Here is a 22,143-nt window from a genome sequence, read left to right on the forward strand (position 1 = left end):
TAGTTCAACCGCTTGTACGACTAGGTAGTCAAGCCAAGGCTGTCCAAGCCATTGTTGTAGATCAAATACCTTTAGACTTAAATATTAAAGGTTTGGGGTACACAGCCCACTTCCTGCAGGAACGTGAAATTAATTTGGCTGACAACAAGTTAATGTCTGACCGCCTTAACAATGTAGATGTACTAGTAGGAGCCGACTACTATTACCAGTTCATAACTGGACATGTTAAACGATTGGGAATGAATATGCTCCAATCTGCAGGAGGCTACTTACTTACTGGTAAAGTTCTGAATGTGAACAAGCCTAAACCTGCCAATAATAAATTAGTCAGCAGTAAATCAATTCTCCAGCAACAAGCTAAAAGGAGAAACACAGCTGAGTAATAAACTCAGATTGAGTGTAGTGCAATTGATACTCGCCGAGACGTTTCATAGCTCTCAGTGATAACCAATGGTCCGTACTCAAACAAGTACAAGTCACAGCGACCAAGCCATTGAATTCACTGCAGACCTAGAATTATTCTCGACAAGTAGTAATTGACCACACTCAGTCTTCCTAGTTACATTGTAATGTTAGGCTAGAGAATCTAGTACTCCCTAGGAATTAATTGTTAGGCTAGAGAATCTAGCACTCAATGCCACTGGCATTTCCTGAATTTAGTGATAACATTCACTAGGACCACTGGTCCACTATACTTGCGCTTAAAGGTTTGCCAAGAAAATTTTCTTAATACCAAGTTTTCTGATTTAAGAGTTAGTGATAAATACTTGCATTAATTGTTTGAGTTGTTTTCTTTCGTTTCTGCTTATTTAGTGTAGGAGCGCAACACGAACAAACTTGCAAACTTACTAACATGTAAGTGAATTTCCAGAGAACTAATATGTTTAATGCATTACCGTTAAACATTAGCATTGTTAATTAACATGCTTCATGAGCTTAACATAGCTCACCTTAGAATTAACGTAATAATATGAGTACTCGTTCACCATGCGCACGAGCTTAATATTGCTCGCCATGATAACTGAATGACAAAACTCCACCTCGTTAATTCGAGTTCACTGAACTCAACCTGTTAACTGTTAACGAGCTCCATGCAGCTCACCCTGTTAGCACCAGCTAACGAGCTCAATGCAGCTCACCCTGTCAACACTGTTGACGAGTTCCATGTAACTCACCCTGTTAACTGTTAACGAGCTCCATGCAGCTCACCCTGTTAGCACCAGCTAACGAGCTCAATGCAGCTCACCCTGTCCACAATGTTGACGAGTTCAATGTAACTCACCCTGTTAACTGTTAACGAGCCCCATGCAGCTCACCCTGTTAGCACCAGCTAACGAGCTCACTGTAGCTCACCCTGTCAACACTGTTGACGAGTTCCATGTAACTCACCCTGTTAACTGTTAACGAGCTCCATGCAGCTCTCCCTGTTAGCACCAGCTAACGAGCTCACTGTAGCTCACCCTGTCAACACTGTTGACGAGTTCCATGTAACTCACCCTGTTAACTGTTAACGAGCTCCATGCAGCTCACCCTGTTAGCACCAGCTAACGAGCTCACTGTAGCTCACCCTGTCAACACTGTTGACGAGTTCACTGCAACTCACCCTGTTAGCACTAGCTAACGAGCTCCATGCAGCTCACCCTGTTAGCACTAGCTAACGGGTTCACTGTAGCTCACCCTGTCAGCACTGCTGACGAGCTCAATGTAGCTCACCATGTTCACGAGTTTAATATAACTCGACCTGTTAATGAGCTCAATACTGCTCACAATGTTAATTCGAGCACATTTTGCTCACAATTAGCTTAGTCCCTTACTTAGGTAGGTTAGAAATTCAAACCATTTATTTAGGTAGGTTTAGGGACTTTAGTAGTGTCAACTGAGTACTAGCCTAATCTGTACTCACCATTAATTACAGTTGGCTATACTTATAGAGACTGATCTAATAAACTCAAATTCATGTAAAGGTGATTTCGTACTAACCAGTTTACAGTGTCAAGCCTATGAGCTGCCATTTAATTAGCTCATAAGTCAGAATGACTAGGCTACTAATCTCACTGTCGACTCAGAATTTTCCTTGATTTTAATGAATAAACTTTTCAGTTCTCTACTTTTCTATTTTAGCTAGTTAGCAAATTAATTGTACCATCAGTCAGCATGACTACTGCACGGCAGTGCACATTAAATTTAATTTCCTCATTTGAATTTGAGGTGATCGTGATGCTGCGTGATGTTATTGTCTAGTAACTCAATAGTTACAAGTCACAGTGGCCCTAGACAGTGACCTTACTGTAGTGTCATAGTCTCCTTGATCTTAAATGACTAATAACACTTTACTGTATAATCATACAATAGTGTTATCAGTTCTTAGGAACTTATTCTGAGTTTACCTACGATTCAGCAGTTACGTAATTCACCATTACATGTCAGTGCGACCCTAGTTGTTGAGTTTATTGTGAGCTTTAGAGTGTTCCTGATTACCGATAACTTAATCATTTAATGTTTCAATTTCATGCATGTTTCCACTAAACGAAACTGCAAGCCTATTACAACTCTGAACAAGAGTAATTTCTTTCACATCCCACTGAGATAACTGTGATGAAACTACGATGTGATACCACGTAACGAAACATTACACGTCACTATGACCCAGGATACCGCATCACCGTAGATTCTGTTAGTTTAAATTGGGAGAGTTGAATTCTATAAATATTGTGTAGGCTACAAACAACATGTTTCATTTGACATGTAAATAGCAAGACTCAAGTCCTTGTAAGTCCTTGATAAATCCGGGACGTTCGTTATGTGTGTACTAACATACTAACATACTAATGTATTAATCTTAATATCACTTCGGGATAGGTCAGTACAACACAGTACACTGCGACCCTGGGAATCCCCCCCCGGAGTTATGTTGGATATTTCCAACATCGAATACAGCATTGTTGTATTCTCATTACTTATTACTAACCATACTTAATATTGTAGTAAGTAAAATTAACAACTCGTAGAATTCTCCTGTACTAATAATTCATCTGTGCATTAGGCTAGTATTCTCACGTCACCTGACGCCAGTATTGCGTCAGATTTCTTTACAGTAAAACACATTATATTCAATTTGTGTGAGAATTAAATACGATTCTCCATAATTAAAGCATTCTGTATGACAACTGATTGCAGGCGAATTGTTCTCTAACTAAAAGCCGAATAGAGCGTTAGAATTATACCGTCTTCCTCGCGATAGTGTTAACGTCATCAATGAATGCCATGGGGAGACATTAATTCCTCTCCCTTATATATTTACTATTCTTAAATAGTTAAATAATAATATTTCGTTCCTCTAAATAATAAACCGGTCCAGTCTTTAGAGTTTCAAGCGCGGATGCGAGAAATATTAATGTTCAAGACAATTTTTTGTGTCATGAACGTCGACTCGGCGTGGGTTGGGGGACGCCATCCTCAGTCGGTGCGCGGACACGTGCAGAGCTGAAAGGAAGCAAATTTGCGCTCACCGTACTCATAAGAATACGCCCTTGTCCAGCAAATAGGACAAGTGTGTCCATCCACAGATGAAAGCCGCCACTGTGAGGCGTGAACGACCTTGCAGATAATATCTTCAACTAGTGCTGGTGTTAAAAGAGGGACCCTAGACTTGGTTCCTGACGACACGTGATCAGCCAGCTTGAAACGCATCAATCCAGGATAGGTTCACCGGAGCCTGGGATGCGAAATTACGGCAATCTTAATACTTATACAGTGCCCACAGCTAAGTACCTTTTATTTGATGCATTATTTACAGGTTTAATAATAGCGGGGTGATTGCGAGTCACGCGGCGAGATAACACCTAATAACAGGTGATTAGAATTCCATCTGTAGATATCAATAATCTTGAATATGAATTGAGTAGGTAAATCAATTGCTACTGGTAGTTATTTATCTTGCAGCTCGAGAGACGAATTCCTCATGCTGTCTTCTCCATGTTAACCGTGCCATTCGTCAGTGTACCAGTCTTGGAGATTAAGAGGACTTCAAGGGTTATCTAAAGGAACCTACTACAAGCTAAGGCTTATTTCTTTTTTCCATATTCTAGCAATTTGATACATTCAGAATGTTTCAACATAATGTGTGATTTACTGTAACTCATTGCAATGCTCATATTCATGTTCTTCTTTATATGAATAATATTATATTCAGCATTATTTATAGGATTAGATTATTATTAATTGAATTAGTGAACGAACCACACTGATTCCTGGACGTACTGACCTCCAGTAATAACCCCCCAATGTAGGTGTTTGAAGTTTGTTTCTTTAATAATACAGCCCATTAATTATTCTTATGATCATACTTTCTAGTCATATCCATAGTCACTGGTTTTCTCTAGATTTTTATCTAATGATCTGAAATTCTCAGTTTCCCTCTTTACTTTAAAAGCGGGTGGTCCTTCGTAATTTAATTTACTATTTTAATTATTAATTAATCAGAATCAAGCCCAAATATCCCACACAGACGATCAAGAGAGTGATGCAGAGGCTCAAGAGAGTGATGCAAAGGCTCAAGAGAGAAAGGCAGAGGCTTAAGAGAGTGATGCAGAGGCACAACAGAGTGATGCAGAGGCTCAAGAGAATGATGTAGAGGCATAAGAGAGGGATGCAGCGAATCAAGAGAGTGATGCAGAGGCTCAAGAGAGTGATGCAGAGGCTTAAGAGAGTGATGCAGACGATCAAGAGAGTGATGCAGAGGCTCAAGAGAGTGATGCAGAGGATCAAGAGAGGGAAGCAGAGGCTTAAGAGAGTGATACAGAGGCTGAAGAGAGTGATGCAGAGGCTCTAGAGAGTGATGCAGAGGCTTAAGAGAGTGATGCAGAGGCTTAAGAGAGGGATGCAGAGGCTTAAGAGAGTGATGCAGAGGCTCAAGAGAGAAAGGCAGAGGCTTAAGAGAGTGATGCAGAGGCTCAAGAGAGTGATGCAGAAGCTCAAGAGAATGATGTAGGGGCTTAAGAGAGGGATGCAGAGGCTCTAGAGTATGATGCAGAGGCTCAAGAGAGTGATGCAGCGAATCAAGAGAGGGATGCAGAGGCTTAAGTGAGTGATGCAGAGGCTCAAGAGAGTGATGCTAAGGCTTAAGAGAGTGATGCAGACGATCAAGAGAAAAATGCAGAGGCTCAAGAGAGTGATGCAGAGGCTCAAAAGAGAAAGGCAGAGGCTTAAGAGAGTGATGCAGAGGCACAAGAGAGTGATGCAGAGGCTCAAGAGAATGATGTAGAGGCTTAAGAGAGGGATGCAGAGGCTCAAGAGTATGATGCAGAGGCTCAAGAGAGTGATGCAGCGAATCAAGAGAGTGATGCAGAGGCTCAAGAGAGTGATGCAGAGGCTTAAGAGAGTGATGCAGACGATCAAGAGAGTGATGCAGAGGCTCAAGAGAGTGATGCAGAGGATCAAGAGAGGGAAGCAGAGGCTTAAGAGAGTGATACAGAGGCTGAAGAGAGTGATGCAGAGGCTCTAGAGAATGATGCAGAGGCTTAAGAGAGTGATGCAGAGGCTTAAGAGAGGGATGCAGAGGCTTAAGAGAGGGATGCAGAGGATCAAGAGATTGATTCAGAGGCTTACGAGAGTGATGCAGAGAATCAAGAGAGTGATGCAGAGGCTCAAGAGAAGGGATGCAGAGGCTCGAGAGAGTTATGCAGAGGCCTCAAGAGAGGGATTCAGAGGCTTAAGGAAGTGATGCAGAGGCTGAAGAGAGTGATGCAGAGGCTCTAGAGAGTGATGCAGAGGCTTAAGAGAGTGATGCAGAGGCTTAAGAGAGGGATGCAGAGGCTCGAGAGAGTTATGCAGAGGCCTCAAGAGAGGGATTCAGAGGCTTAAGAGAGTGATGCAGAGGCTGAAGAGAGTGATGCAGAGGCTCAAGAGAAGGGATGCAGAGGCTCGAGAGAGTTATGCAGAGGCCTCAAGAGAGGGATTCAGAGGCTTAAGAGAGTGATGCAGAGGCTGAAGAGAGTGATGCAGAGGCTCAAGAGAAGGGATGCAGAGGCTGAAGTGAGTGATGCAGAGGCTCTAGAAAGCTATGCAGAGGCTTAAGAGAGTGATGCAGAGGCATAGGAGAGGGATGCAGAGGCTCAAGAGAGTAATGCAGAGGCTTAAGAGGGTGATGCAGAGGCCCAAGAGAGTAATGCAGAGGCTTGAGAGAGGGATGCAGGTGCTCATGAGAGTGATGCAGAGGCTCAAGTGAGTGATTGAGAGGGTTACGAGAGTGATGCAGAGGCTTAAGAGAGTGATGCAGAGGCTTAAGAGAGGGATGCAGAGGCTGATGAGAGGGATGCAGAGGCCCAAGAGAGGGATACAGAGGCTCAAGAGAGGGATGCAGAGGCTCAAGTGAGTGATGCAGAGGCTTAAGAGAGTGATGCAGAGGCTCTTGAGAGTGATGCAGAGGCTTAAGAGAGTGATGCAGAGGCTTACGAGAGTGAGGCAGAGGCTCAAGAGGGTGATGCAGAGGATCAAGAGAGTGATGCAGAGGCTCGAGAGAGTTATGCAGACGCCTCAAGAGAGGTATTCAGAGGCTTAAGAGAGGAATGCAGAGGCTGAAGAGAGTGTTGCAGAGGCTCAAGAGAGGGATGAAGAGGCTGAAGAGAGTGATGCAGAGGCTCAAGAGAGGGATGCAGAGGCTCAAGAGAGTGATGCAGAGGCTTAAGAGAGTGAGGAAGATGCTTAGGAGAGGGATGCAGAGGCTCAAGAGAGTAATGCAGAGGCTTAAGAGGGTGATGCAGAGGCTCAAGAGAGTGATGCAGAGGCTTGAGAGAGGGATGCAGGGGCTCAAGAGAGTTATGCAGAGGCTCAAGAGAGGGATGCAGAGGCTCAAGTGAGGGATGCAGAGCCACAAGAGAAGGATGTAGAGGCTCCTAAGAGTGATGCAGAGGCTCAAGAGAAGGATGCAGAGGCTCATTAGAGGGATGCAGGAGTTCAAGAGAGGGATGCAGAGGCTCAAGAGAGTAATGTAGAGGATCAAGAGATTGATGCAGAGGCTCAAGAGAGTGATGCAGAGGATCAAGAGAGGGAAGCAGAGGCCTAAGAGAGTGATGCAGAGGCTTAAGAGAGTGATGCAGAGGCTCTAGAGAGTGATACAGAGGCTAAAGAGAGTGATGCAAAGGCTCAAGGGAGTGATATAGAGGATTAAGACAGTGATGCAGAGGCTTAAGAGAGGGATGCAGAGGCTCAAGAGAGGTATGCAGAGGCTGAAGAGAGTGATGCAGAGGTTCAAAAGAGGGATGCAGAGGCTCAAGAGAGTGATTCAGAGGCTTACGAGGGTGATGCGAAGGCTCAAGAGAGTGATGCAGACGCTTAAGAGAGGGATGCAGAGGCCCAAGAGAGGGATGCAGAGGTGCAAGAGAGGGATGCAGGGGCTCAAGAGAGGGATACAGAGGCTCTTGAGAGTGATGCATAGGCTGAAGAGAGGGATGCAGAGGCTTAAGCGAGTGATGCAAAGGCTCAAGAGAGGGATGCAAAGGCTCATGAGAGGGATGCAGGAGTTCAAGAGAGAGATGCAGAGGCTCAAGAGAGGGATGCAGAGGCATAAGAAAGTAATGCAGAGGCTCAAAGGAAGGATGCAGAGTCTTAAGAGAGAGATGCAGAGGCTCAAAAGAATGATGCAGAGGCTCAATAGAGGGATGCAGGGGCTCAAGAGAGTGATAGAGAGGCTCAAGAGAGTGATTCAGAGGTTTACGAGAGTGATGCAGAGGCTTAAGGGAGTGGTGCAGAGGCTCAAGAGAGGGATGCAGAGGCTCAAGAGAGGGAAGAATAGGCTCAAGAGAGGGATGCAGAGGCTCAAGAGAGGGATGCAGAGGCTAAAGTGAGTGATGCAGAGGCACAAGAGAAAGATGCAGAGGCACTTAAGAGTGATGCAGAGAGTCAAGAGAGGGATGCAGAGGCTTAAGAGAGTGATGCAAAGGCTCAAGAGAGGGATGAAGAGGCTCAAGAGAGTGATGCAGAGGATCAAGAGAGTGATGCAGAGGCTGAAGAGAGAGATGCAGAGACTTAAGAGAGTGATGCAGAGTCTCAAGAGAGTGATGCAGGGGCTCAAGAGAATGATGTAGAGGCTTTTGAGAAGGAAGTAGAGCCTCAAGAGAATGATGCAGAGGCTCAAGAGATTGATGCAGAGGATCAAGAGAGGGATGCAGAGGTTTAAGAGAGTGATACAGAGGCTCAAGAGAGTGATGCAGAGGCTCAAGAGAGTGATGCAGAGGCTCAAGAGAGTGATGCAGAGACTCAAGAGAGTGATGCAGATGCTCAAGAGAGGGATGCAGAGACTAAAGAGAGTGATGCAGATGCTTAATAGAGGAGTGCAAAGGCTCAAGAGAGTGATGCAAAGGCTTAAGAGAAAGATGCAGAGGCTCAAGAGAATGATGCAGAGACTCAAGAGAGTGATGCAGAGGCTTAAGAGAGGGATGAATAGGCTCCAGAGAGGGATGCAGAGGCTCAAGATAGTGATGCAGAGGCTCAAGAGAGAAAGGCAGAGGCTTAAGAGAGTGATGCAGAGGCACAAGAGATTGATGCAGAGGCTCAAGAGAATGATGTAGAGGTTTAAGAGAGGGATGCAGAGGCTCAAGAGTATGATGCAGAAGCTCAAGAGAGTGATGCAGCGAATCAAGAGAGGGATGCAGAGGCTTAAGAGAGTGATGCAGAGGCTCAAGTGAGTGATGCAGAGGCTTAAGAGAGTGATGCAGACGATCAAGAGAGTGATGCAGAGGCTCAAGAGAGTGATGCAGAGGCTGAAGAGAGAAAGGCAGAGATTTAAGAGAGTGATGCAGAGGCTCAAGAGAGTGATGCAGAGGCTCAAGAGAATGATGTAGAGGCTTAAGAGAGGGATGCAGAGGCTCAAGAGTATGATGCAGAGGCTCAAGAGAGTGATGCAGCGAATCAAGAGAGGGATGCAGAGGCTTAAGAGAGTGATGCAGAGGCTCAAGAGAGTGATGCAGAGGCTTAAGAGAGTGATGCAGACGATCAAGAGAGTGATGCAGAGGCTCAAGAGATTGATGCAGAGGATCAACAGAGGGAAGCAGAGGCTTACGAGAGTAATGCAGAGGCTTACGAGAGTGATGCAGAGGCTCTAGAGAGTGATGCAGAGGCTTAAGAGAGTGATGCAGAGGCTTAAGAGAGGGATGCAGAGGCTTAAGAGAGGGATGCAGAGGCTCAAGAGAGTGATGCAGAGGCTCAAGAGAGGGATGAATAGACTCCAGAGAGGGATGCAGAGGCTCAAGAAAGTAATGCAGAGGCTCAAGAGAGAAAGGCAGAGGCTTAAGAGAGTGATGCAGAGGCACAAGAGAGTGATGCAGAGGCTCAAGAGAATGATGTAGAGGCTTAAGAGAGGGATGCAGAGGCTCAAGAGTATGATGCAGAGGCTCAAGAGAGTGATGCAGCGAATCAAGAGAGGGATGCAGAGGCTGAAGAGAGTGATGCAGAGGCTCAAGAGAAGGGATGCAGAGGCTCAAGAGAGTGATGCAGAGGCTCTAGAGAGTGATGCAGAGGCTTAAGAGAGTGATGCAGAGGCTTAGGAGAGGGATGCAGAGGCTCAAGAGAGTAATGCAGAGGGTTAAGAGGGTGATGCAGAGGCTCAAGAGAGTGATGCAGAGGCTTGAGAGAGGGATGCAGGGGCTCAAGAGAGTGATGCAGAGGCTCAAGAGAGTGATTCAGAGGCTTACGAGAGTGATGCAGAGGCTTAAGAGAGTGATGCAGAGGCTTAAGAGCAACCTGTCCTCTTAAGAAGAACGTCAACAGTTGCCGTTTGACTCTACGGCTGTTTTTGGACGTTATTTTGTCGTAAACTACGTCTATTTTCGCTTCCATGGACTATCTCTTGTTATACAATGAAATACCACACTCTTATTATTCTATAACTCACAGACATATAAAGTAAAAATACATATATTTTTGCCTTAATTAGGCCCTAATCCAGAAAATTCCAGCCTATCGATCTTTATATTTAGGAAAACATCTAATAAATTTGGAAATGAATTTTTCGTTCGCCGACAGTTTCCTGTTAGTATTTAGTCTTTTATGCTTTAATGTCGCTGGTCATTGTGACTTTCCCAGGATTTATATATGTTTTGTAGTAGCATTTAGTCAGACTACAGTAATTTAACTAATGGGAAACCTCTATAGTTGTCGTAAATTAGTAATAATCATTTATCAAATAATAAATTAGCAAACATGTACAACTTCTTATGTTACGACTTTTCGGGTAGGCTGTTCTGTTTGTTTACAACCCTAATGTTTCAAAAAACACAATACTTTTATTATATTTTTATTATATAAGTGACTAAGTATGCTCTAATACATGGTCCTCAATGAAAATTATGTTTTTTTTTTGTTAATTTGTCCATAATGAATAAGATTCGTTACTGTTGATCTTTATATTAAGAAAAACATCTAAGAAATTTGGTATTGAATTTTCGTTCCAATAAAGTTTCCAGTTACTATTTCCTAGTTATCCTTAAATGTAGGTGGTCATTATTTTACTGTTATGTATATAGAAATTTAGCATTATGCATTTATAATAAAGAACAATTTGGTCGTTCCACTGCCTCATAATTATATAAAATACATTGTGACAAATACTTGATAATTAAAATCAGAGTTTTTTGATATGTTTAGTATGTTTCCCTGGAAATTCAGCTTGTGGTCAATGAGAATGCCAAGGAATTTGCCATCTAATTTGTTACAAATTTGGGTATTGTTTATTTTGAGATTTATTTTATTGGAGGATTTATTGCCAAACAGAATATAGAAGGTTTTGTTTTTTAAAAAGAAAGACTAAAATATTTCTGTTTGTTTTATCAGTCCCTAACTTATACATAAGCTTTAACATACCTGCTACACTGGATATGTGGGATTTCTTGGTTCTAATTGAGTCACATACTAACTCTATCCCCTTTTGAACATCATTTTGAGAGACTGATCTGTTGAGAATAGAGGATACTGTTTACTATAATGTTTACTATAATAATAATAATAATAATTTTTATTTAGGTAAGGTACATACATAAAGAGATTTTACAAAGTTTGTTGGCTTTATAGATAGAGCTAGTACATACAATGCCTAAAGCCACTATTACGCAAAGCGTTTCGGGCAGGAAAACATTAATGACTAAAGCTTAAAACTAATGGGAAAAAGAATAAAATGTGTTGAGAACAAATAAAAATAGAGGTAAAAGAGGGGGGAACATTGTTGAAAAAGCAGCACAAATACAATTACAAATTATTACAGAAAATTACATTCAAACAGCGTTGATTTGAAAAAAAAAAAAAAAAAAAAAAAACATACATGGGTTGACAACAGAGGGGTAAGGTAGGTTACAGAGAATTTATTAGGTATAGCTTCGTTTTTAACTTAAACTGGTTGAGAGAGGTACAGTCTTTAACATGGTTGGGAAGGTCATTCCACATTCTGGGCCCCTTGATTTGTAGAGCATTTCTGGTTTGATTAAGTCGTACTCTAGGAATATCAAAACTGTATTTATTTCTGGTGTGGTGCTCATGGGTTCTGTTACAACCTTCTATGAAGCTTTTGAGATCAGGATTGGCATTATAGTTTAGCGTTTTATATATGTATAATACACATGAGAGAATGTGCAGTGACTTAATGTCTAACATATTCAGAGATTTGAGTAGGGGTACCGAGTGATGTCTGGGGCCAGAATTGGATATTGTCCTAATAGCAACTTTGTGTTGAGTAATTAGAGGACGTAAGTGATTTTGGGTAGTAGAGCCCCAAGCACAAATACCATAGTTGAGATATGGATAGATAAGGGAGTAATAGAGAGTCACCAGGGCAGGGCGTGGTACATAATATCTGATCTTAGAAAGAATGCCCACAGTTTTTGAAACTTTTTTTGATATGTTTAGAATGTGTCCCTGGAAATTCAGCTTGTGGTCAATGAGAATGCCAAGGAATTTGCCATCTAATTTGTTACAAATTTGGGTATTGTTTATTTTGAGATTTATTTGATTAGAGGATTTATTTCCAAACAGAATATAGAAAGTTTTGTCAATGTTAAGGGTGAGTTTGTTGGCAGTTAGCCACAGATGGACTTTATTTAGCTCAGTGTTTACTGTGGCATTTAGAGCAAGGGGATCAGGACTGGAGTAAATGAAGGTTGTGTAGTCAGCAAATATAATTGGTTTGAGGTGTTGGGAGGCATTTGGAAGGTCATTAATGTAGATGAGAAAGAGGAGAGGGCCAAGTATTCTGCCCTGGGGAACACCAATGTTGATGGGTAGGGTGGGAGAAATTGTATTATTCACAGAAACACATTGGAGCCTGTCAGTAAGGTAGGATTTGAGGTATTGTAGGGAGTGTCCTCTGACACCATAATGATGTAATTTAAGAAGAAGGTTTTGGTGGTTGACAGTATCGAAAGCTTTACGCAGGTCCACAAATAACCCAACAGGGAACTCATTTTTATCAAGAGCTGTATGAATCGAGTTAAGCATACTAATAAGTGCATCGTTAGTGCTTTTTTTGGGCCTGAAGCCATATTGGCAAGGGCTAAGTATATTGAGTTTGGCTAGATATGAGTAAAGCTGCTTATAGATTAGTTTTTCAAAAATTTTTGACAAGTTTGGCAGGATTGATATAGGTCTGTAGTTGTTAACATCTGTGAGATCACCATATTTGTGGACAGGCGTTACTCTCGCTTTTTTTTAGAATATCTGGAAAGGTTTGGAGTTCAAGTGACTTGTTGAAGAGCAAAGCAATAGCAGGGGCTAAAGATCTGGAGGCTTTTTTGTAGATTAAAGTTGGTATCTCCTCAAGGGCACCAGACATGGTTTTAAGGGAAAGGATTATCTCATTGACGTCAGTGGAATTAATAGGCTTTAGGTACAGAGACTGTGGATAGTTACCTGTAAGATAGTCCTTAATGTCAGTACTGGAAGATGGAATATCATTAGCAAGGGATGAACCAATGGAAGAGAAGAACCTATTGAACTCAATAGCAGAATCAGAGGCTGAAAGCTGACCATCGTTATTAGACAGGAGAGTCGGTTAGTTATTTAAAGACTTCTTTGATCCCAATATTTGTGAAATTGTTCTCCAAGTTTGTTTAATGTTGCTCTTTATTTGGGTAAATTTATCTTCGTAGTATTTAGTTTTGGCTCGTCTAATTATCTTAGATAGAAATAATGAGTAATTCTTTGAGAATTCTTTGGAGACAATTCCTAACCTATACTTCTTCTCAAGGTCATGTTTTTTATTAATAGATTTAAGTATTCCCTTTGTAAGCCAGGGATTATTAAGCCTTTTGGTTGTGACTTGTTTTGTAAGCATAGGACAGTGGGTATTATAAAGGCTAAGAGTTTTTTGAAGAAAAGATTGCACTGCTAGGTTGATGTCCTCTATGTTACCTAACTCGGACTCCCAGTTGACATTATCAGTAGCAGTTATAAAACTGTCTATAGCAGTTTCATTGTGTAGTCTAAAACGTATCTCTCTTGACTCAAGAGGTGGTTTGCTAATGTTAGTTAAGAGAAATGTGGGGTAATGGTCTGTAGTGCTATCGGTGATTATACCTGAAGTAAGCGGAGAGGTTATGTTTGTCCAGATGTGATCTAGAGTCGTGGCAGTGCTATCAGTGATTCTAGTAGGTCTAGTGATTAAGGGTATGAGGAAGCAGGAATTCATACAGTGTAGGAAGCTAACAGCAGTTGGGTGTTCTGGCTCGCAGAGGTCAATTTTAAAGTCCCCTGCGATAATTAGGTGGTTTTTGTTCAGTCTGTTATCAAGTATTAGATTTCTAAGGTTTGAGTTGAATTCGGACACATCAGTGTTAGGAATTCTATAAACTGCACCCACAGACAGGACAGACTCGGCACCCTTGACTCTGAAGCTGGCGAAGATATACTCCCCATAGCAGTCTCTAGTTCTAATTTCTTTTAAGCATGTTAGTTCTTGGTGGTAGTAAAGAGCAGTGCCACCACCTCTCTGAAGTTGACGACAGTTGTGAATTGCTGAGTAGTTAGGCATGTTAAAGAGTTGAGTAGTATCCTCTTTCAACCATGTTTCAGTAAGTATAATAAAAGAGAATTTGTTGTCAATAGCTTCAATCAAGGCACTAACATCATCGAAGTGTTTACCTAGGAATCTAACGTTCAAATTGATTACAGAGATATTGTGATTATGAGTTAATACATTGTTTACATCATGTGCTGCAAAATATCTGCAATTTAGATCATTAAAGTGATTATTGTCATAGATAGTGGATAAGAGGTTAAGTTCTGGGTCTATACTTGACTGCATAAAAAAAGCTGATTGCAGGAAAAACAAGGAAAGAAAGGCAAATTACAATGTAGAAATAAGCTATAAAATAGGGAAAAAAATGTACACAATACTGTGCAAAACAAACACAAAAGGGGCTTACAGGGGTACAATGGAGTAAGGGAGTATGGCTAGGCTAGGCAACCTAGGTAATAAATGAGATTAAAGAAAAAACATATAAACATGGACTATACAAAACACAAGATATAGACATACAAAACAAAAATATAAACAAGACTAAGCAATACAAAAACAAATTGAGCAAAAATGAAAAATGAGGTAGATTCCTTACAAGTACTCTCTGGTACACTGTAAGTAACAATAGATAGATAATATATATCAATATAGATAAGAATGTCACGATACAATAAGATAAGCAATTACAGGAACAGATGAAAACAAATCTGCTGTAAAATATAAAGTAATTATAGCAAAACACAACAATATAATAATATAACAATACAATAAGAGCTTACAAAGTATTGAGTCTGCTAAATTAGAGAATAATTATGGCAAAACACAACAATAAATGCAAGTAAACAAAAGAATTGAAACAATTAGAGGTAGAATTAAGGTCACTAGATAGCCATGGAGGATACACAAGTTTGGTGGAGAGAACAAAAAATCAGTAGAGACTGTCAAGATGAATATATAAAAAAAATTGACAAATGATAATTGTAAAGTAAAATAATCTTAAAGATAATAAATTTTATTTAGCTTAGTTTTAACTGATAATTAGTATGAACTTAATTAAAAGAACAAAAATGAGATCAATAATTGATTTCAATAAATGACATAGATCAATACAAATAAATTTAAAATATAAATGGAATAGGGTAAGATTAGATTTAAGAGTAAAATTTTACAATGAAACTGAGGTAGATGCTTGCGTAAGTGCATGGAGACTTGATGGATTATTTAGGAAATTATATGAATGAGAGAACATTAGGTAAATTTTAAGGCAGAGACAGCACCTTAGACAAAGTTAGATTAAGTTAGGTTAGGCTCAGGCACTGAAAGAGTTAATTTAAGTACTGGCATTGGTCGGGTTCAGGTTTTCAGATATACCACAATCACTTAAGAAGGCCAGGAGTTGTTGGTCACATTTTATTTCATATCTTTTTCCTGTACTTTCCTTCTTCGCAAAAATCGTACCATTCCTAGTGTAGCACTGCTTGATAAGACCAGGTTTTTGTTTGCGAATTTGACGCAGCCTGAAGAGGAGGGATCCACGCTGCTTTGTAAGACACTCATTTATATAGAGGTTGGTTTTTTGCTTAGCAGCTGATTGTATGAGGTCAAACTTCGCAGAGGGATTTGCAAGTTTGATGAGCATTCTCCTACTGGTACGGGGATTGTTTTTATCTATCCTAATAGCCGATTTGATTTGAACATTGACACTGATCTTTGAATTAATTAGGGTGTGGGCTATGTTACAGCAATCCTCACCTTGTTGTTCATCAGGTAGATCAGTAGAGCTAATTATCAGGGAGTCATGAAGTTGTTGTTGCTCTTGGTCATCTTCGGAAGCCGCCTGGTGAATCTGAAGGAGATTGATCTGTTTTTCCAGCTTTTGAAGGAGGTCACTTTGAGCTGAGGGGGTTTCTTCGGCCTGAATCTTACATATTTGATCCATTGCACCATTTGCAACAGTTTGTATGTTGAGAATTTCTTGGTTGTTGTTCGTCGACGATTCAAGGAGGCGGTCTATGGTATGTTGTTGTCGGGAGACTGGCTTGGAGGGCCGAAATAGCTTCTGATTGCATTTTCACAAGGTTGTGCAGTTTCTGGAGCCATGGATTACTTCTGAGAGGTTTGAAGTTTAGACAGGGAGCCATAGATTGAGTGAATTCTACAGCTAGAGATTCGAGGTGAGTTGAAGGGGGGGAGTGAGGAGGGGGAGCGGATGCTGTGTTTACCAACATCGGCGAGGGTTGCAGCGTTGCCAGTGTTCCATTCAGATCTCTAGGAGTAATGGATCCAGAGCGAGAGGCACTCCTACCTTGCTTGTTGTTATGTTTGGGCATGTTTTCGGCGAATAGTTTCTTGGTAGCGTTTCTAAAGGTAGATACTTGGTGAATTATAGTAGGGATGGGCGTATAGGGAACACTTGGCAGAAGGGTCGTAGAAAGGCAGGCGAAAATTGGTTAATTTTGGTTGATTACTGTTGAGGTTCACTGTGAGTTATGGCATATTAAGTCGCCATGCACTTAACTCGTGCTAGGCAGCAGTTAGGCCATGCAACGTTGAGTGGAGACGAAATTTACACGAATTTTCAGCAGAAGTGTCGGAGCCGGTACCACCCGCCAGCGTTTCCCGCCGAGTGATTCAAGTGATACTAAATTCAAACATGTAAAGACCCTGATTAATTAAAAAAAAATTAACTTAAATTTTTAGGCAATGGTCACAATGGCATTTTATGATAACTGACAATTACTGTACAAGAACTAAAATATTAAAATAATAAATAAATGCTGAACTGTAATGCCAATCCAGACCTCAAAAGCTTCATTGAAGGTTGTAACAGAACCCATGAGCACCACACCAGAAATAAATACAGTTTTGATATTCCTAGAGTACGACTTAATCAAACTAGAAATGCTCTACAAATCAAGGGACCCAGAATGTGGAATGACCTTCCCAACCATGTTAAAGACTGTACCTCTCTCAACCAGTTTAAGATAAAAACTAAACACTACCTAATAAATTCCCTGTAACCTATCTCACTCCTTTATTGTCAACCCATGTCTGTTATTTTTTTTAATCAACACTGTTTGTCAACCTATTATATTTGTGCTGCTTTTTCAGTCATGTTCCCCTTCTTTTTTTTTTTTTTTTTTTTTTTTTTTTTTTTTTTTTTTTTTTTATCTTTATTTGTATTTGTTCTCAACACTTTTTATTCTTTATGCTCAATTAGTATTAAGTTCTAGATATTAATGTTTTTCTTGCCCGAAACGCATTGCGTAATAGTGGCTATAGGCATTGTATGTACTAGCTCTATCTATATATCGATCCATTAATGTAACATCACTTGTATGTATGTACCTTACCTGAATAAACATATTTATTTATTTATTTATTTATTTATTTTAAAGAAATGTTTTGGCAATTTTATGATTTATGGTACTGCATTGATTTTACAGTACAATAACCTTGTTAAAATATATGAGAGTATTTCAAAACAGTGTTTCTTACTATATATTTTACAAGCAAACCTTTCATTTAAACTCTGGGCTAAGTTGGTTAACTCTGCAGTCCAGATGAGAAGTTGTTTTTCATCAGGAGATAAGTCAGCTAACTCCTTTCTTATTAACTCTGCAGCTTCTTTTGCCTATCAACAGGAGGAAAAACTGCCCTGTTAGTATAATAAATGTTGCAATTTTTATTTAATATTTGATATTACAAAAAAAAAAACAATCCTTAAGAGCCTAACTGCTGATGAAGGCTGTTTAATGGCAGTAAATGTTATTTTTATTTTTGAATGTTTTTTTTTCCTGTGCACTTATATTAGTGATTCATGATCATTGTTGCATATATTCAATGAATAAAGCAAATTACTTGCCTTACAAAATCTTGAAGCTAGAACACGAGCTAAAAAGTCATGTTTACGTTGGTTCCAAAAAAATGAAGATTCACTAAGTTCTTCTTCATGCTCTAAAAAAAGGGACAAAAAATAACTCCCTTCAATGAATATGTAAAATGAAAATAATTCACTTTTATGCAGGCGATGAGTCACAATAATGTGGCTAAAGTATGTAGACCAGACCACTCACTAGAAGGTGAAGGGACGACGACGTTTCGGTCCATCCTGGACCATTCTCAAGTCAATTGTGATGAGGAAGTAGAGACAGGCAATAAATAGGCTAGAGAGAGCTGAGGAGCAAAGTAAGGTTTATTTTAGGGGATAGTAATAATAATAAGAGCTGCAGATGGCCTATTGGCCCATACGAGGCAGCTGCTATTATAACCACTGAATGAGAAGGAGATAGGAATAAGAACTAACTAACACACCAACAAACTAACACACTTCGTAGCAATCTAGTTCACAGTGCTCCTCAAAAAAAAAAAAAAAATGCTCCTCCTGCTGCTGGTGTCTACTCTATTTCCTGTTCATCTTGTACAATACTTTGGCGAAACTGGCTGTACACTGAATGACAGACTTAAAGAACACAAGAGAAGTGTCAAGTCTGCAAACACTAACAATGCTTCCTTCTGCCATGTGAGGGATTCTAATCATCCCATAGATTGGTCTTCCTCCAAAATAATCTTTCCTGCCTCTACTCTCCACAGACGCCGTCTTGTTGAATCGGCTCTAATACACAATGTACCTAACATGAACTTGAGTCCTGGCTTTGTTGCTGTGGACTCTTCCCTTTCACAGTATATACTCAAATGCTGTAATCTTTCTAACAAACGTGACCTAACATAAGCCTACCCCTTCCATTTATCTATCTTTTCTTTCTCTTTCCTTCTCTTTCTCTCTTCTCCCTTTTTTCTGTTCATTGTCTTCTCCTAAGCTCCCTTGCTATCGTCTTCTTATTCCTATCTCCTTCTCATTTGGTGGTTATAATAGGAGCTGCCTCGTATGGGCCAATAGGCCCTCTGCAGCTCTTATTATTATTACTATCCCCTAAAATACACCTTACTTTGCTCCTCAGCTCTCTCTAGCCTATTTATTGCCTGTCTCTACTTCCTCATCACAATTGACTTGAGAATGGTCCAGGATGGACCGAAACGTCGTCGTCCCACTAGAGATGCTATACCGATGATGATACTTTTCAAAACGCTTGTGCTCTCTAGAGTGGAGTACTGCTGCACAATGACAGCACCTTTCAAAGCTAGAAATTACTGACCTGGAGAGCGTGCAGAGATCCTTTACTGCTAGAATCCACTCAGTAAAACATTTAAACTATTGGGACCGACTAAAGAGCCTAAAACTGTACTCCCTTGAGCGCAAACGGGAGAGGTACATGATAATTTACACGTGGAAAATATTAGAGGGGCTGGTCCCAAACCTGCAAACAGAAATAACATCACATGAGACCAGAAGACATGGCAGGATGTGCAGAATACCCCCGTTGAAAAACAGAGGTGCAACTGGTACTCTGAGAGAGAACTCTATCAACATCAGAGGTCCGAGACTGTTCAACACGCTTCCACTACACATAAGGGGCATAACTGGCCGACCCCTCACAGTGTTCAAGAGAGAACTGGATAAGCACCTCCAAAGGATACCTGATCAACCAGGCTGTGACTCGTACGTCAGGCTGCGAGCAGCCGCGTCCAACAGCCTGGTTGATCAGTCCGGCAACCAGGAGGCCTGGTCGACGACCGGGCCGCGGGGACGCTAAGCCCCGGAAGCACCTCAAGGTAACCTCAAGGTATGGTCCCTTCACCTTCTAGTGTGTGGTCTGGTCAATATTTACTTTTATACTATCTATAATTTACTTGCTATATTAATCAAATCCAATTCATATACACAAAGTTGTAGGGTGACACCAGGTGTTGCTAGTTACTGAAGTCATCTTCATTACACATAATAAATATCACTAACAAGTTTTAATAGATTATACCTTCCTCATTGTAACAATGCACTATAAACTAACCGGCTTTCAACATGTTTTTGGTGGTACTATTGTACCGCGACATATAGCTGAAAATTTGCTCGGTTTCTTCACCTGTGGTCAAACCACTTCCGTGCTGCCAGCGTCCTCCATACAAGACCTATAATTAAGATGTAACACACTGTAAAATAATTACAAGGAAAGAATATTAGTCGATTGCTCAAAAATTTAATTATGACTAAATACTTTATTCTGATTAATAGCTTTTTAACCCTAAAATAACGTTACATTTATACCCGTTATTTTGACAAATGATAATTATTTACCTGGTAATACCATGCATGTGCTTTTGCATGCAAAACACCTAGGAACGGCTTTGTCTCCAGTAGGGTGAATTTTTTATTTTTTTCTTGAATTTTCAGGGCCCATGGCCAGTACTGTACTGGCATATGATGTCCTGGCAGATGTATTTGGCACTTTTGAAGTAATTTATATGGAGATAGTGTGCATAGCCAAAAACCTCACCACGAGTCATATTGCACATTTTGAGAATTACACCATGCCGGCATGATGCAAGGCTTATGCCAGTCTGGTCCAGGGATTTGTGTGTATACGATTCGTTTCGCGCCGCTTTCCACAACGAGACACCACAATTTTGGCTGTTCTGCAAATCAAATATAAATGATATATATTATATATATATATATCATATATATTATATATATATATAATATATATATATATATATTTATATATATATATATATATATATATATATATATATATATGCGAACAAGCCTGAATATATATATATATATATATATATATATATATATATATATATATATATATATATATATATATATATATATATATATATATATATATATATATATATATATATATATATATATATATATATATATATATATATATATATATATATATATATATATATATATATATATATATATATATATATTATATAAATACAGTATATATATAAAATATATAATAAATAATGAAAAGAACCTAACCTGATGGGTTATATAAAAGTGATATAGACCAACAGAAATATAGCATCTTACTCAATATGGCTTCAGACCCCAAAAATCACCATTTATATGGTGCATGTAGTTCTTGACAAACGTTGAGTACTCTATGTTTTACTTGTTGACTTGCCTGTGGGTTAAAAAAACCTAACTACTTGTTATAATATATATATTAACTCTGTAAACTGTAAGACATCATGACTGTCTTTTCCCAATGGTGTAGTGGGTTAAGACACTCGCCTGGCGTTTCGCGAGCGCTTTGTCCTGGGTTTGTATCCTGGCCTTGGAAGATTTACTGGGCATCAACCCTTAACTATGCCCCCCCCCCCCTTGTTTACCCAACAGTAAAATGGGTACCTGATTGTTAATAGATTTGGTGGGGTCATATTCTGGGGAACATAGGATTAACGACTTGCTTGAAACACTATGCGTGCTAGTGACTGTACAAGAATGTAAAAAGTCTTGTATATATAAATAAAAATATAAAATCTATGTACATTTTACAAAGTCTGTACACATAATATTTACCTTTGTTTTTAAGCTCTCTATATGGTTCAGGTGATTAGTCACATCATTGTCAGCAGCAAAGACACTCTCTGAAGAATATGATTCCCTCAATCCTCTGAAAGAAACAAAATGACAGTATTTACATAATTTACATTGATTTGTTTTCAATTTTGATGATTGTGTAAATATATATTACTTAATGTTGTAATACATGAATAACGCTATTATGTATTGCATGTAAGAATTTTTCAGATATTGATATATTTACATAACGAATAATGTATTGTGATATATAAGTTGCCCTAATAGAAATGTATTAATTGTTGAAAAATAAAAATTTATCTTACAAAAGGAAAATTATTTAAGAACTGTACCTTCCAACTTTTTCATATCGGAATAACTTTTTGTTGCCATCAATATGTATGGCAAATGGGTTAGTATGACAAGCAGGGCATACGGTCTTATTGTAGTTTTGGACATTTGCAAGTTCATACTGCATAAATCTCCACTCCTGGAATGTTCTTTTAGCAGTTTCAAAGTTGATGCAACCATCCTGAAATATATACTGAATATAGAATTTGCATGGATTAGCCCCATATATTGGGGGAGTGGGTAGCACAAGTTATAGTGCAAGATTGAACAACTACGTTTCCAGCCTTTGTACTGGGAACCTGGTTCCCAGCCTAATACTGGGAACCTTGTTCCCAGCGTAGTGCTG

This window comes from Procambarus clarkii, chromosome 61 (assembly GCF_040958095.1).
Source record: "Procambarus clarkii isolate CNS0578487 chromosome 61, FALCON_Pclarkii_2.0, whole genome shotgun sequence".
In the NCBI taxonomy this organism is placed as follows: Eukaryota; Metazoa; Arthropoda; class Malacostraca; order Decapoda; family Cambaridae; genus Procambarus; species Procambarus clarkii.